The sequence below is a fragment of the Gossypium arboreum genome, chromosome 3 (genome assembly GCF_025698485.1).
Source record: "Gossypium arboreum isolate Shixiya-1 chromosome 3, ASM2569848v2, whole genome shotgun sequence".
In the NCBI taxonomy this organism is placed as follows: Eukaryota; Viridiplantae; Streptophyta; class Magnoliopsida; order Malvales; family Malvaceae; genus Gossypium; species Gossypium arboreum.
In genome coordinates, this window is record NC_069072.1 from 31,452,028 (window position 1) to 31,471,079 (window position 19,052).

Genomic DNA, 19,052 nt, shown 5'->3' on the forward strand with positions numbered 1-19,052 from the left:
AGTTTAATGTAATTATATATATAATCTGTAACATCTTATATCTAGTTCGATCACTAGATTTGAGCTACAAGATATTATAGAAGATAATAGAACAAATACATGTAAATATGACATTTAGCAATAAAAAAAATCATTAAACATTCATAAATCAAGTATGTAATGATTTACACATTAGCTAAAGTCCCAAATGAGCTTACAAAAGCTCTTAAAACATTCCGAAAATAAATAGGGACTTAATTGTAAACTTAATAAAATATATGAAAATTTTAGTAAACAGGGGTTACACGACTGTGTGGTGCTAAACCGCACAGCCGTGTACTTCAACCATTTGCATGACTGATGCTGTGTAATGCAAGGTCACAAGGCCATGTTGCCAAGCCGTGTAATAAATTATGGTCGTGTGGACCAAATTGTAAAACTTTACAAACATTCAAACGGCTATGTGGTGGGCCATGTGAGAGACTGAGATCGTGTCAACATTCATGCATCTAAATTACCACTGGCACACGAACGTGTCAACCAACCATGTTAGACACACAACCATGTAGCAAATCGTGTGTGCAAGAAAAGACACCTAATGTACAATTTAGCTCAACCTTAGACAAGGACTTATAATGAATTCCTTCACTAACATCAACACCTGCTCAAATATGCAAATTGCATGCCCAAAATATAACTTATAAAGCATTCCTAAATGTCTAACCAATATGTCACAATTGGCATCGCAATCAACTAAATTATATCAATCCATTCACTTATAATTTATGCATTCATCCAATTATCACATTCTAAATCACTTAGCACACATTCGAGCTAGTCATACACATCTTCATATCATATGAGCATAAGAATAGTTCAACTTATCGGAACAATCCCATAAACTTACTTTAAAATAATACCCAAATAAACATACCGAAATGGGCAAGTTCATAAATTTGAACACCAAGCACATATATATTTATAACACACCTATTACATGCTACTTATAATCGAACCAAGATGAACCAAAGATTACGAAGAGAGACACTGGACAGTGTGAGCTCTGGAAGTGATTCGATAGCCAAGTTTCGCAAAGATGCAACTACAAAAGACAAAAAAAAAAAAAAAAAAATGAGTAAGCATCGACATGCTTAGTAAATTCATAGGTACTTAGACAAAACTCTTACTTCAGTTTACAATTAAGTAAATAGATATAACTAATTTAATATGATTTCCTGTCAAAACATTTACAACAACAAGATGAGTGTAACACCAAACCCGGTCTAGACGTCTAGACCAAGTTTCGATAGTTACGTCACCCATACTAAAATTCATACTATCATAACACAATCAAACAAAACCATTCATACGTAACATTCGTGATAACAATAGTTAAAACATATAATCTTTATAAATTCCATAAAACATAAATCCCTAGTGGTAATGTTTAAAAGAAAAGATAAAAGTTTGATAGAGCTCCAACGACACCGACCCGTTCAATACTGGGGATTGCTTGAAATCCAACGAAAAACCGAATGAGTTGTGAACTCAGTGCGTAACCGAAGTTAAGTTATTCAGTCATATTCATTTATAATTAGTTATATTTAGATATTCAATTCGGTAAATGACTATTTACAATTCAGATTCAGAACAGATCAGTTGTACACAGATAGATATTTATGTATGCAATTTCATATATATATATATATATATATATATATATATATCACAGATCAGATTCAGATGCATATATTCCTAAACCCCATTCGCTACACACTATCTTCGACCATCCTATCACACCATTAAGGACATTCAATATCCATCCAACTTTACACACTGTAAAGTGTCTCTTTGACACGTTTACAGTAACGCAGCTTAGTTGTTGAATCTTAATGCGTCAAAGCCCCAAAATCAGAATTATTCACATAGTGGCTTAACCACTTATTCAGAGTAGGTTACTTCCTTCTTCACAACATCCCAACCCATGCATATGCAGAGTACAAATATTCGCGATGCACTTACAGTTATAACATTCATTTGTCAGTTACAGAGCATCACTCAATCAAGTTCAGATCATTCATACAATGGAGAAATCATTATCAGTCATAGACCACACTTACGGCCTCGAAAATGGGTTTCGGGCCTCCTTTATACTGTCACACGGCCTGGACACATGGTAATGTCATTGCCCGTCTGGCTCACACGGCCTGGGCACACGCCCATGCCCTCTGCCCGTGTGGTTCTAACCTGTAAACAGAGAGTTTCACGACTTGGACACATGGCAGTGTCCTTGCCCACGTGACTCACACGGTCAGGGCACATGCATATGTGCTTACCCATATGGTCATAAGTCATAAATAGTGAATTACACGATCTAGACACACACCCGTGTCTCATGCCCTTGTAAACCCTGCACTAATATGGCCACATACGGCCTGGAAACACGTCCATGTGTCAGTCCATATGGCTCTAATTTGATGAACAGTGAGTTACACGGCAGATCGCACGGCCTGCCACACGCCCGTGTGGCATCAAAAGCCATCATTTTTTTATGACCAAAACTTGCAAAAATTGAGGTTTCTGATACGCAACTGAAAAGATTTCGATGTGACAACCCTAAAGATACTCGAAGCCGAACTTCAGCAAAAATCACAGAGATTGTCTTGTTGTTAGTCCTTGTTGTTAATAGCCTTGCCTGCTACAGCTTTCTAACTAGTAACCAACAACAGAACTTTCGTTGATTTCGAATCCCCTCAAAACTTTCGGTTAACAACAAAAAATATAAAAACGATAAGAAAAAGAACAAAAAAAAAAAGAGGAAATGAAGAAGAAGAATTATCGTTAAAATTAAATTATTAACTTCCAAGTAGATTTCTGATATATAGCAAAAATATTTTCCTTACGCATACGATGAGATTCAAACTCGGAACCAGACAGAATATAGACAGATGCTCAACCAGTAAACCAGCAAACTTATTCTTGTCACAATTTCACACTGAATCGAACTTAAATGGGTAACGCGTGCTTATAAGTCGATTTCAAAACTAACCAAAAACTTTTAATGGGCGACTCGAACCCTAGACCTTAAACTCAATTGCAGAACACAGAACCACAGATACGGAAATTAATTACTGCAGAATCTTACAATTAAATTCTTAAAATTTTGGGGCATTACAATGAGCATTTCATGTATCAATCATATAATTTCTCAATCAATCAGTACGATATATTTTTGTATCATTCAATAGGAAAAATCCAACATATGAATCATATTAACCAATTAGTCATACCAATTCATATTCACAATCAAATACCATTTCTTTTAAACATAAAGTCCTGTCACCACATCACATTTATAAAGCAAGCATTTCAAACACATAAACTATAAACTTTCCATTCATTTTGATATCACTTTCAAACAATTTTTAAACTCATACTCCTCATTCATTCAATTTCAACAGCTCACATTTTAATAGTCGTACAAACATATCATTTCCAAGCAACTGATGAAGTTAATCAATATACTTTCTTTTAAAATTAGCTCAATAAACTATAGAAAAATAATTAGGATACTCAGTTATCCACCTTAAACACGCTAGAAAGCTCAAACGAGCTAATCCAACCAAGAACACGCTTTAGCACTAATGCCAAGCCTGAAGGCTACACATCCTCCCCCAGAAACACACTTGAATCACTATAAATGTAACTCAGTAATCCGCAACAAATTGTGGATTTCGATACATTCAATGAACATATAAACATATCATTTATCATCACCACATCTCATATCAAACCCATAAAACACACAATATAACCAAATTGACATCCAATCGTATCCTAATTGTTTACTATGTTCAACTAGGCATTTAAACAATATTCGTAATATTTATAAATCAGGGACACTTCCATGCTATCAGTACACATGTTGTAAACAAGTCACATTCATTCCGAATCCATATGAATCATGTTTCACCAGAATTCAACATTTCTTATGTAAGTCCTTACTCATCTTAACATTAGTTTATAACATTTCAATTCCAACTCACAATATTAATAACATATATATTCAAAATTCAACATCAACAATATGAATATATACATTTCAATACACTATGACCTTACCTAATGTATTCGGATAACAAGTTGATTTGTAGGGACTATTTTATAATTTCATTTTTTTCGATTTTCCTCCATATGATTCAATCCTTAATCTATATAATAATTCATTTCACATTATCAGATTTTAACACTTTAAACCATCTAAATTCATCATATAATATATTTTATTCATTTTGTGTAATTTTCCTAAAACTTTACATTTCATTCAATTTAGTCCCTAAAGCTTAAACTATTATATCTTTCAAATTCAAGCTTTGATGTTCAATCCAATTAAAAATTTGTCACTGTACAGCCCCTTAAAAATAAAAATTTTAGAAATTTCATGAAAAATTTTACATTATTACAATTTGGTCCTTATACATAAAACTAACAAAATTTACTTAACAAATTAGTCCCTATTCACAACTAAGCTCACAAGCATATCATTAAATATCAAAAGCATCAATTTTCATCAATAGAAACATTTTAAAACTTTAATAGTTTTGAAAACGGAGACATGGGTTAGTTGGACCTAGTTGCAACGATCTCAAAAACATAAAAATTTCTAGAAATGAGCTTAGAATAGACTTACATGCAAGATAAAAAAAAAGTTGGCCAAACCTTAGAGTTTCAATAATGGTTTTCTAATGTTTTTCTTTTCAGTGGAAAGTCTAAATGAAGATGATGATGTTTATATTTTATTATTTTAACCATTACTAATATTATTATAACATGATTTAACATAAAATAATTAAGGAAAATAAGCACTAACTGTACAAAAGTTAAATTGCTACATTAGACCTTTAATAATTATTAATTAAACATTTTAGTTCACAAAAATCAAACTTTTATGGTTTTTAGGATTTAATCCTTGTATTCTAAATAACAATCCGATCATTAAAATTCCTGGACCAAAATTCAATTCACTTTTATAATAACCCTGTAAATATTCAATAATAATATTTATAAGCTTGATTTGTGAAAATAAGGTCTAGATACCTCATTTTCCAAAACTACTGACTTTCAATATGCACCAATTGTACATTGATTATTTGACCAATTAATAAAATCTTTTAAATCACGATTCACTATTATACTATATTTAACTCATAAATATTAATTAAATATATCTATGGATTCTCTCATCAAAATTGTGGTCCCAAAATCACTGTTTTCGACACCACTAAAAAAAAGATCATGTATCAATCGTATAATCTCTAAATGAATCAGTACGACATATTTTGTATCATTTAATAGGAAAGATCCAACATATGAATCATATTAACCAATTGATCGTACCAATTCATATTCACAATCAAATACCATTTCTTTTAAACATATAGTCCTATCACCACATATCACATTTATAAAGTGAGCGTTTCATACATATAAACTATAAACTTTCCAGTCATTTTTATATCACTTTCAAACAATTTTCAAACACATACTCATCATTCATTCAATTTCATCAGGTAACATTTCAATAGTCGTACAAACATATTGTAACACCCCAAACCCAGCCTAAACGTTATGGCCGTATCTGGCAATGTCACACGATAGTGTTTTTGAAACCTCGTTGTTACGATGAAAACAGTCTATGTTATTATCTTTAGTAAACCTTTGTTAGAACTTAGGACGTCATCTTTATTCATTTAAAACATTTGTTTTGAAACATCCCTTGTTGCGGAAGCTTTAATAAAACAGTCTAAGTGATCATTCATTTAGAAAATACTTTAAATTTTTGAAAACCAAATTTCCTATGACCAGCAGGTATAAATCCATAAAGTAAAATAAATAAATAAAAATCCAAATTTACAACCAAAGTCCCAGAGAGATCCTTAAATTACAACCCAAATAATCAATAATAATCAAATCATAAATCGTAAATTGAAAATCATGAAGTCCAAAAATTATTGTGGTCACCGCTGAGTCCTCCGTCACACCTATCCGTTTAAGTCTGGGGATTACCTATGAACATTAAACAAAAAAGGGTGAGTTTAGGTAAACTCAATGTGTAATCCCGCAGTAACAAATAAACAATCAGTATTCCTAGTGCACAATTGATCAGTCTTGAGCCTAAGCCCTGTTCAGTATCAGTGACAGTTTGGGCCTTAGCCTATCTCAATACAGTGTCAAAAATACAGTAAGGCCTTAGCCCATCACAATATCAGTAGCAGTAACAATTATGCAGTAGAAAAATCCTACCCAACCACTCTCTACACTCCATGTGGGGATATAATCAACCTACCCATCCCTACACTCTAAGTAGTACCGAATGCGGCACAAAACAGTAGTTTGCAGCTAAGCTGCCAGTAAATTAGGCTTAAAGCCTTTCAGTACACTTCCTCCGAATAATAATCCCTAACCTAATACAATGCAACATACAATGGATGATATGCTATTATGTAATTTCAGTACATATAGTTTATCAAATAAGTACAGTAAAATCTTCAAATTTATCCCTATTCTACTGTTTGAAAGCTTCAACATTTCTTTACTAAAAATTATTTATCTCTTAGTATCGAATTTGGAATATATTTTCGTTTGTTTCACTTGAAAATGGACTCATCTAAGCTTTAATCTTAAAACCTTGCTTGAGTAACCACAACTTCGCACAATCACAACGTTGATTCAAAACCACCAGCCCCTTAATAAACTCCTAAACACCAAAAAGGAATCCCCCTTTTAGGGATTAACCAAGAACTATTAACAATAGACAAACTACTTACCGAACACGCACAACCAACGATAAACAACCGAATCAATTGGAAAATTAGAAAAGAAAAAAAAAGAAAGAAACAGAAGGGGAAAAAATAATAGAAATTTCGACAGCAACTAGGGGAAAGAATCGGCAGATGAGGGAAAAAAAAGAAGAAGAAGAAAACGTTAGAAAAAGTTTAGAGAATTGGAGAAAAAATCGAAAATCTATTTTTTTTTTTTGCAACAAAAAGATAATCAGATTATTTTCTGATAACCTTTCCCCAAGTATCTCCTAAAATCACTCCCTATTAACCCACTACAACACAACTACTTAGAATTTTGTCCCAACACAACTCTTAGCTAAAATTGGAGTAAAAATACTGTCTCCATGCCATCACGGAGAATTAAATACAGGACCTCCAACACTCCAACACTCCACTTAACCACCAGACCAGCAGGCCCATTTTGACATAAACTTACCAACAATTAAACTTAAGCCCTTTGCTATTTATAAAAATACCAAAATTTGCCCAAGTAAGGCTTGAACTTGAGACCTCTCACACCCACCCAGAACACATAACCACTGAAGCAGATAGACATTGTGTGTCATACATACACGAAATCAAAAATAAAAATTTTGGGGCGTTTCAACTCTACCCCCTTAAAAGAAAATTTCATCCTCGAAATTTTCCTAATCAAAATAGATGAGGATACTGCTGACGCATCGTATCCTTAGGCTCTCACGTAGCCTCATAAGTGCTATGATTACGCCACAGAACCTTCACCAAAGGGATAGACTTCCTTCGCAGAACTTTAATGTCACGATCAAGAATTCGAACCGACTACTCCTCAAAAGTCAAGTCTGGCCTCACCTCAATCTCCTCTATAGGAACAATATGAGTAAGATCAAAGCAATAGCGCCTCAACATAGAGACGTGGAACATGTCATGAATCTGATCCAACTCCGAAGGTAGCTCCAATTGATAAGCAACTAGTCTCACTCGCTTCAGAATACGATAAGGTCCAATAAACCTAGGGCTCAACTTGTCCTTATGACTAAACCTTAGTACCTACTTCCATGGCGAGACCTTGAGAAATACGAAGTCCCCCATGGAATACTCAATCTCTCGACGCTTTAGATTTGCATGGGATTTTTGTCTGTCAGATGTTACTTTTAGACGACCCTGAATCAGTCTAACCTTATCTTCAGTCTTCGATACTAACTCAGTACCTAGAACACGTCGCTCGCCCAACTCAGTCCAACATAAATGAGTGCGAAACTTACGACTATACAGTGCCTCGTAAGGTGCCATCTAGATGCTAGACTGAAAACTGTTATTATAGGCGAACTCTGATAGCAACAGATAATCCTCCCAACTACCTCGGAAATAAATAGCACGGCTTCTGAATCTGAACCTTAAGCTCCAAAGCTCCTTCGGTGCCATTCGATAGGGAGCGATGGATACTGGAGGTGTACTTAGAAGTAACTTAATCCTAAATTCCAACTCGCGATTTGGAGGTAACCCCGGTAGCTCCTTTGAAAAGACGTCTAAAAAATCTTTTACCGTTTTAATATCCTTAACTGTAGAATCCCCAGAATTTGAAATACTTATGTAGGCCAAGAATGCCTCACATCCCTTACGAACCATCTTCTCTGCCACCAGTACAGATATCACATTAGATAAGTAATTTCAGTGTTCTCCAATCATGACTACCTTCTTATCCTCCTCAATCCTTAGTACAACCCTCTTAGTCACACAGTCCAAGCTAACACGATACTTGACCAACCAGTCCATCCCCAGAATTAGGTCGAACTCTCCAAATGGAAGCTCCATAAAAAATTCAGCCAGGAAGATTGCCCCTTGTACCTCTAAAGGAACGTCCCTATACAGTTTGTTAACTTTAACAGATTGCCCTAACGGACTCAGTACCGTAACCTCACTCGTAGTGCTCTCAATTGAAATCCTCAAGTTTCCCGATATGTTGTTAGCTATGTATGAGTGAATAGACCCTATGTCTATCAAGGCAATATATGATACATCAGGAATAAAGAATGTACCCGTGATAACGTCGGAGCATCTCCATCCTCTCAGCGATGAGCAGCATAAACTAGGGCTAGCTGTCCCGCCTCAGCTTATCCAGCACCTCTGCCCATAACTCATATCATTACCACCTCTAGCCTGTCCACAGCCCCTCGGTGGCTACTACACTACCCTTTGTGGCTGTGTCATACCAGTATTCAGAGCTTGCATCTGATCGGCCCTCAATAAATACTCCCTAATACAGTACTCTAATGACCTACACCGTAAACACGCCTCAATCCTTTTCCAACACTGATCCTGATGGCGTCTACCACAATCAGTACATGGCTGCAGTCCAGTAACAGTAACAGGGGGGCTAGCTCTAACCGACCCATCAACTCTAGCCTTTTTTTTTATGCCTCTGTGTAGAACTCGAGGGCTTCGAATCCCTCTTATTCTTACCCCTCTCGTGGTCACAGTTCTGGCACTCAGCGTGCTTAACCTCCTCGTCAATCTTCACCTTCTCCACTAGTGCAAAAAAATCATACTCCCTCTACGGAGCTATCAAGACTCTCAAATTATCTCTAAGCCCATCTTCAAAATGAATACATCGTTCATACTCAAAGGTCACTATACCTTGCGCATAGTGGCTCAGTCACAGGAACTCGGCCTCATACTCGGCCACTGATCAATCTCCTTGAGTCAAATTCAGGAATTCCCTCTTACAGGTATCCATGTAGCTCGCCCGCACATATTTCCCTTGGAAGTTGGTTTTAAAGAACTCCCAGGTCAGACGTTCGGGCTGAGTGCCCTCCTTAACAGTGATTCACCACTGATAAGCCTCATCCCTCAACAGTGAGATTGCACCCTTTAATTTCTGCTCTGGGGTGCAGTCTAAGTCATCTATGATCTTTTCCGTGGCCACAATCCAATACTCGGTCACATTAGGGGCAACTCCAGTGACACCCTTGAAGACCTCAGCTCCATTGGACAGGAGTCATTCCGAAACTGGCCCTCGTCCCTCAGATCTAGTATTGGGCCCAGCGACCTTCTCTAAAATCCTTAGCATTAGACTGGGACAATGCGTCGTCCCTAACCATGTGATCTTAGGACCCAGTCTCAGTAGCAGGCGACACTAACTTCTCACTCGTATCCAAATATGGTATGCTACCCAATGAAGATGACTCAGCTCGAGCTCCTCTGCGGCCTCTACCTTGACCTCTAGTACCCCATCCGCGGATACCTCGGTGTGCTCATTGTCTAATCACGTTTATCTGTATTAACAGTTTTATGAATTAGTTACAGTTCCAGTGTTTATTAACAAATGTTTTATGTAAAACAGTATCGGTTATTCAGAGTTCATTTTTGTTAATCGCAGTCTCACTACAGTTTTCAGTTTCTTTATAATTTTCAGTATACACTAACTAGATTGTTTTCAGTACAGTTTGCTACCTATAGTAGTTTCATAATATACTATCCATAACAGTTTCAGTTTAAAACAAATCACAGTTCAAAATACTTACAGGATCAGCGCCAGAGAGTCGGTGTACCACTTACTTAGTAAAAACATTTCAAATTAGTTGGAAATCAATCAATTTTTTGAAAGCTCATTTTTTTATAAAATGTATAATCTATAGCCAAGTTTTGTAACCTAGCTCTGATACCACTAATGTATCTGGCAATGTCACACAATAGTATTTTTGAAACATCGTTGTTACGATGAAAATATTCCATGTTATTATCTTTAGTAAACCTTTGTTAGAACTTAGGAAGTCGTCTTTATTCATTTAAAACATTTGTTTTGAAACATCTCTTATTGCGAAAGCTTTAATAAAACAGTCTAAATGATCATTCATTTAGAAAATACTTTAACTTTTTGAAAATCAAATTTTCTATGACCAGCAAGTATAAATCCATAAAGTAAAATAAATAAATAAAAACCCAAATTTAAAACCAAAGTCCTAGAAGGTCCTTAAATTACAACCCAAATAATCAATAATAATCAAATCATAAATCGTAAATTGAAAACCATGAAGTCCAAAAATTATTGTGGTCACCGCTGAGTCTTTCGTCACACCGATCTGTCTAAGTCTGGGGATTACCTATGCACATTAAACAAAAAAGGTGAGTTTACATAAAGTCAGTGTGTAATCTTGCAGAAACAAACAAACAATCAGTATTCCCAGTGCACAGTCGATTAGTCTTGGGCCTAAGCCCTTTTCAGTATCAGTGACAATTTGGGCCTTAGCCCATCTCAAGATAAATGTCAAAATGCAAGAGGGCCTTAGCCCATCACATGTCGATAGCGATATGATTATGCAAGAGCAAAATCCTACCCAACCAGGCTCTACACATCATCTTCGTCCAACCCTACGCTCCATGTGGGAATATAATCAACCCACCAATCCTTGCACTCCAAGTAGTACCGAATGTGGCACAAAACAGCAGTTTACAGCTAAGCTACCAGTAAATTAGGCTTAAAGCCTTTCAGTACACTTCCTCCGAATAACAACCCCCAACCCAATGCAATGCAACATACAATGGATGATATGCTATTATGCAATTTCAGTACATATATTCAGTTCAGATATTAACATACTCAGTATAGATATCATTCAGTCAATTTCACACATTTAGGGGTCTAAGTAGCACTTATCGACCTTACAGTTAGTTCATAGTCAACTTGACGACCTGTGCAAGCTTAGAAACATTTTGGTAAAAATGGGTTCACACGCCCATGTGAACTGCCCGTGCGGCCCACTTGGCCCAAATTGACCTTGGCCGTGTGATCCATTTTTAATGTAACCCATGCTAGCTAAATATTCATATATGTTTTCACTATTTACTTATATGTTCATTCAAAGCTGTCTACTTGAGTCATTGTCACTAAATTATTTATATCTTGTGATACAAAATTCCAAATTAAAATCCGCTTTGATGTTTTTGAAACTATACCCAAATACCTTTCTGCCACAAAATTTTCAGAATTTATAGTTTATCAAATAAGTACAGTAAAATCTTCAAAGTTATCCCTATTTTACTGTTTGAAAACTTCAACCTTTCTTTACTAAAAATTATTTATCTCTTATTACCGAATTTGGATGATGTTTCTGTTTGTTTCTCTTGAAAATAGACTCATTAAAGATTTAAAAAGATAAATTTAAGCCCCTAATTATTTTTTTACAATTTTTGATGATTTTCCAAAATCAGAACAGGGGAACCCGAAATCATTCTAACATTATCTCACAAAATTTATTATATCTCATAATTTACAATTCCATTTCTTACACTGTTTCTTCTATGAAAAACTAGACTCAATAAAATTTAATTTCATATTTTATTCAACCTCTTCAATTTCCACTATTTTTGATGATTTTTGAAAACTAGACTACTGCTATTGTCCAAAACTATTTTAGTGCAAAATGTTGATTTCCAAGTTTATAACACCCTTATTTTCTTTCTCTACAATTTTTCACATCATTTTCTCTTATTTCTTTTATTTCTCGACAGCAAGCAATTTCGGCTTTTCACTGAATCCCATTTTCTACATTTTGAGTACACATCTGGTATCGTTTTTTATGCATAAGCACTCCTAAGCCTCCAGAACCTCGCTTGAGTAACCACAACTTCACATAATCACAGCGTCGATTCAAAACCACCAGCCCCTTGATTAACTCTTAAACACCAAAAATGAATCCTCCTTTTAGAGATTAACCAAGAACGATTAACAATAGACAAAACCGTTACTTATCGAACATGCACAACCAACGATGAACAATCGAGTCAATTGGAAAATTGGAAAAGTAAAAAAAAATGGAAGGGGAAAAATAATGGAAATTTCGGCAGCAATTGGGGGAAAGAATCGACAGAGGAGGGAAAAAAGGAAAAAAGAAGAAAACGTCAAAAAAAGTTTGGGGAATTAGAGAGAAAACCGTAACTCTATTTTTTTTTTGCAACAAAAAGATAATCAGATTATTTTCTGATAACTTCTCCCCAATTATCTCCTAAAATCACTTCCTATTAACCCACTAAAATACGACTACTTAGAATTTTATCCCAACACAACTCTTAGCCGAAATTGGAGCAAAAATACTGTCTCCACGCCATCACAGAAAATTAAACACAGGACCTCCAACACTCTAACACTCCACTTAACCACTAGACCAATATGCCCATTCTGATATAAACTTACCAACAATTAAACTTAAGGCCTTTGCACAAGGTTAAGGCTAACATCTCTTCATAAACACATCTGGGCTGTAACATGCCAAACACGAGCATTTGATATGATCTAAGCTTGATATGTCACTACTCAAAATCAAACTAACTTTTAGCAAAACAATTTGGTGGAAGCTTTATAAAATTATTACAAAGTTTTAAATATAAACATATGATAATTGTGATTTTCTTGTAGTTTGAAATAACGTTCAAGCCATTTGGGTATAAGTTTAAATATAATAACTTCATTAAACAGAATGCAAAAATTCAAATCCAAACATTGATACTTAATAGAAATATTGTAAAAACAGAGTTTTGTCAAAATATAAGTTCCTTATACAGCCGGCCTGACAAAGTCTCCGTATTTGGTTTCTGTTTGGCGTATAGATGGTAAATTAATGATAGATTTGAGTAAGCAAAGTATATGTTCCATCTAAGTATAGAATTCTATGTACTAGGCCATTTGGCGAAATCCTAGTTTGGTGAGCTCTAAGGTTTGGTGGACTCTTTTGTTAAGTATCCGTTCAACTTAGAAACTTTATGCGAACTTGTTAAGTTTGCAGTTTTTTAGATTTGTTTATTATCTTTGTATGGTGATTTAGTTAGTCAAGTTTAGTTAGAATAGAACTAGACTACTATAGATGATAAGACCTAAATTTTGTTAAGTGCACTTAATCACGTGAATCAAGAGAGTTAGTGGAACTTTTTGATTTTTTCACTAATCCTTGTCTCCATTCTTAAGTATATAAGGATAGCGGAGATCATTCTGAATACCTTTTACATCTTCTTCTTCTTCTTTCTTGATTTCCTCTGAAAGTTTTTGAATAACTTAAGTTTAGAGAACTTCTTCAAAGTGAAAATCACATCTCATATCAAACTCATACAACACATGATATAACCCTATTGGCATGCCAACCGTATCCTAATCGTTTATTACGTTCAATCGGGCATTTAAATAGAATTCATAATATTTATAAATCAGGGGCACTTCCATGTTCTTAGTATACATGATGTAAACAAGTCACATTCATTCTGAATCCATATGAATCATGTTTCACCAATACTCAGCATTTCTCAATTAAGTCCTTACTCACCTTAACATTAGTTTATAACATTTCAATTCCAATTCACAATATTAATAACATATATATATATATATGAAATTCAATAGCAACAACATGTATATATACATTGCAATACACTATGAACTTACCTAATGTATTCGGATAACAAGTTGATTTGTAAGGACTATTCTACAATTTTCCCTTTTTCTCAAATTTCCTCCGTGCGATTCAATCCTTGATCTATATACTAATTTATTTCACATTATTAGCTTTTATCACTTTAAACAATCTAAATTCATGAATATAATATCTTTTACTCATTTTTCACAATTTTCCTAAAGTTTTGCATTTTATTTAATTTAGTCTTTAAAGCCAAAACTATTATATCTTTCAAATTCAAGCTTTAATTTTCAATCCAGTTACAAATCCATCACTGTAAAACCCTCTCAAAACCTAAATTTTAGAAATTTCACAATAAATTTTACATTATTATGATTTGGTCCTTATACACAAAGTTAACAAAAGTTACTTAACAAATTAGTTCCTATTTACGACTAAGTTCACAAACATACCATTAAACATAAAAATATTAACTTTTCATCAATGACAACATTTTAAAAGTTTAAAAGTTTTAAAAACGGAGATATGAGTTAGTTGGATCTAATTACGGTGATATCAAAAATATAAAATTACTAAAATGGACTTAGGATGTACTTACATACAAGAATACAAGTTGGCCAAACCTTAGAGTTAAAAAATGATGTTCTAATGTTTCTCTTTTGGTAAAAAGTATAAATGAAGATCCAGATGTTTATGTTTTATTATTTTAACCATTATTAATATTATTATAACCTTATTTAACATAAAAAATTAAAAGGTGTTAAATTGATACATTAGACCTTTAATAATTATTAATTAAATATTTTAGTTCACAAAAATTAATATAGATCAATTTACAATTTAGTCATTGTACTCTAAATAACCATCCAATCAATAAAATTTTCGGATGAAAATTAAATTCACTTTTATAATAACCCCATAATAACCCCATTAATATTCAATAATAATAGCTCGATTTATGAAAATGAGGTCTTGATACCTCATTTTTCAAAATCACTGAATTTTGGTACACACCACTACTTGTATCTTGACTAATTGACCAATTAATAAAATCTATTAAATCAAGATTCATTATTATACTATATTTAACTCATAATTATTAATTAACTATATCTATAGATTCTCTCATTGGAATTGTGGTCTCGAAACCACTGCTTGCATACACCATTATAAAAACGGGTCACTACAATAACATTTTAATTTTGTGTTCATTTATGTATATAAAATTTTTATTTTGGTTTATCTATACATATTTTAAAACAAATACATCAATTTATTTTCATGTTTAACTAATATAAATATTTTTATATGTAATATGAAATGTAAAATGATATTATATCAATAATAGTATTAGTGATTTGTGAAATTGAATAAAATCAAAATATCAAATAGACAATTGTATAAAATCGAAGTTCAAGTGTCACAAGGTATATTAAATTGAAGTTTATATTTAGTTTTAAGATTTATCTAGTGTTTTAGAAACAATATTGGCGGTCGAATCGATTAGACTACAGCATGCCAGTTAAACCAATTTGATAATTGATCTAATAATAGCTAAACAAACAATTAAAAAATCCATAAAAATAATAAAAAATATTTAAATCTATAAACCAATTCAACCATCAATTTTTTTTCGATTTTCTATTTTTTAATGGTTCAGAACGATTCACTTGGAGGCTAGTCCAATTCTTTTATTATCCAACGATTGCAAATATTAGCATATGTTAGCATGAAAAATTTTCAACATTTCAAAGTCCAAACTATTGAATTTTATTATCCAACAGTTGCAAATAGTAGCATATGTTAGCATGAAGTATTCTGACCAAAGTTTACAGAACCGAATCAGTAGTCGAATCGATCAGGCCACACGTTCACCAATTTGACAAGTTTGACTGGCTTGTCCGATTCAATTAAATAAATCATTAAAAATAGTAAATAAATAAAATAAATGGAAACAAAGTCTAGTTTAACCATCGTTTAATCGATCCGTATTGATTCCTGGGTCAACTGGTCTAATGGTTTTCTCTAGATCAATACCCTTTCAGTTCCCAGTTCAACCGATCTAACCGATTGATCCATTTCAATTCAAACAACATTAATTCTAATGACTAGTCCCATTATCTAACAGTTGATCTAATGTTACATGTTTATTTAGATTTTAAGTGTTTAATTTCTAAAATGAGGAATCAATAAATGAATTTTTACATATTTTTTAATTTTATTAAAATTATAATTTATATAATTTATTAGAACTTATTATAATTTTTATAATTATTTTTAATATGTTTTATTTTTATAATTATTTTTATAATTTATAAAATATTTATAAGTTTTATGAATTTTATAATTTTGTAGGTTTAAATAAATTTTAATATTTTATTTCTATTACTTTTTTATTTTTAATTATTTTTAAATTTTTTTGATTTTTGAAAAAATATAAGATTAAATTTGAAACTATCACATGTTACCATTTAGTTGGTCTACCAACTGATTTTAACAATCAACATGGTGACGAAAATGATTAACTATTTCGATTAACAATAGAATCTCAATTGAATGCAACGATTTAATTAATTTTTTTTCCTTTTTTCGTAGGCGAAAAAAATATTAATCGTGGCAATTAGTTCCTACATTATGTAATATATGTAGGCGAAAGAATTGTGGAAGTTTAGGACAGACTGAAGGAAGGTCCGACATTGAGGAATGAGACCAATATATGTTTTTAACAATATGAAATTTCTAGGAAAATCACCCAAAGCTTGTTGTGACTAAGACTTTTGAATGCCTTATTGCCTGGGGCGAAAACAGTTGATACAATCACTTCTGTTTTTCATTTTACACATCTAATCCCTTTTCCACTCCGTAAGTTTTAGTCATTTGTCGCCAACCTTCATGCCATCAGGCGTAGTACTTGGTTGACGCTAAACGCTTAGGACCCACTAAATTGATGCGGATTGAGATTTAACTCATTTGTTATTATTATTGTGGTTATAACATATAAGAGGATATGAATTTAAATACGTTCAAGTCGATACAAATCATTCCAATAATAAATCAATGCAATCAACTTCTTTTCTGTACCTATTGAAATTTCGATCTTTGTTAGTCATTTTGGCGTGTTTCGTTCAATTCAAGTTGTCTCACCGAAACATTGTGCATAAATTGGTGCATAAATGATATTAAAAAGTATATTAACTTTTACTGAAATGATAATAAATAATAAAAACTTTTAGCAAGACATTGTGTATGAATATTTTATATTTAAAATTTATTTAATATCATTCATTTAATATTTGTAAATATTTTTATATACATATATTAAATATTTTTTTAAAAATATTGATAAATCTAAAAGGTATATTGAAATATACTGATATTGGCATACACCAATTTTAATAGAAAAATGATGTATCCATTAATGTGGCAGTAGTTACCTTGGGTTTAACGTGTATTAACTTTTGATTAAAGAATTATTAGTAAAAATTATATAGGATAATTGCAGTTCCAATTAAATCAAAACATAATTTTAAACCTTCAAAATGATATTATTTAAAGAGACAATTACAAACTCTCGAAAAAGATATTATTTGAAGAAATTTGAAAAAATTGTGAAATATAAGATAAAGAAAGATTAGAAAAGGAAAAAGATAATACATGTATGGTGTAAAATTAAAAACAAATTGACTCTGAAATCAACGGAGAATATTAAAGAAATTAGAGAGGATTCAAGGAGTCAATGCGTTAAACTTAGGTTTGATTGTATTTGTTTGGAAGCCCAAAAGTCTAATTTGAAGGCCGATAAGAAGCCAAGGGTATGTAGACAGTTGTCGACTAATTCCAGAAGAAGAAGCTTCTCCTTCTTTTTCAATAAAGCAAGTAAAATTATATTCGCCTCCATAATTACAACGCCGTTCATCAACAGTTGGTAAAACCAGATTCCATTAGCTACCCTCCACAGATACATCAATAATTTGCCACCTCCAAAATTAAATATATTTTAGATGGATTTTCGGATTAATAATTTAATTATTGAATTACCAAAAAATAAAAATAAAGAATTTATATCTCATCTTGATCTGACAGTTATAAATTTTAAATTTATACCAAAATCTATTTGAATGTAATCATAAAATCAACAATTAAATTATTAAAATATTAATTATAGAAATCATAAAACAGATAAAAATTAAAAATTACTCATATTTTTCTAAGTTGAAAATTTGCTATTATTATTTATGTTATACGTGATTACATTTTAATTTCGTCATTTTTAATTTTATATTTTAATAATGAATAAATCGTAGCCGTTGAATTCATTAAATTTATTTTTATTATTTTTAAAATTTTACGTGGTAAATATATTATTATATGTGTAATGACATGTTAGCTTGCTATTTTTATATATTACTTGTCGAAAAATTATCATTTTAGGTAATAGATTTAATAGCTATCGTTTGAATTAAGACTGAAATTTTTAAAGTTTGAAAGTATAGGACTAAAAATGATCAAATTGGAAACATGGATTAAATCCACAACTTATGCATAGTATGGGACTAATAATAGAATTTAACCTAATTAATTTAACTGTCATTGTTTGGGCCAAGATTGGAATTTCTAATTTTAAAATGTAAAAAGACTAAAAGTAACCAAATTAAAATATAAATATTAAATTCATGACTTATGTATAATATAGTCAACCCTCTCTATAACAACCTCTTTCGTCTGTTAAGATTTTGTCTGTTATAGAGAGGTGACTGTTATACACCTATAGCATGTTGTTATAGAGAGATAATTGTTGTAAATCTGTCATATAATTAATATTGTGAATTTTCATCAAATTAAAAAAGAGAAT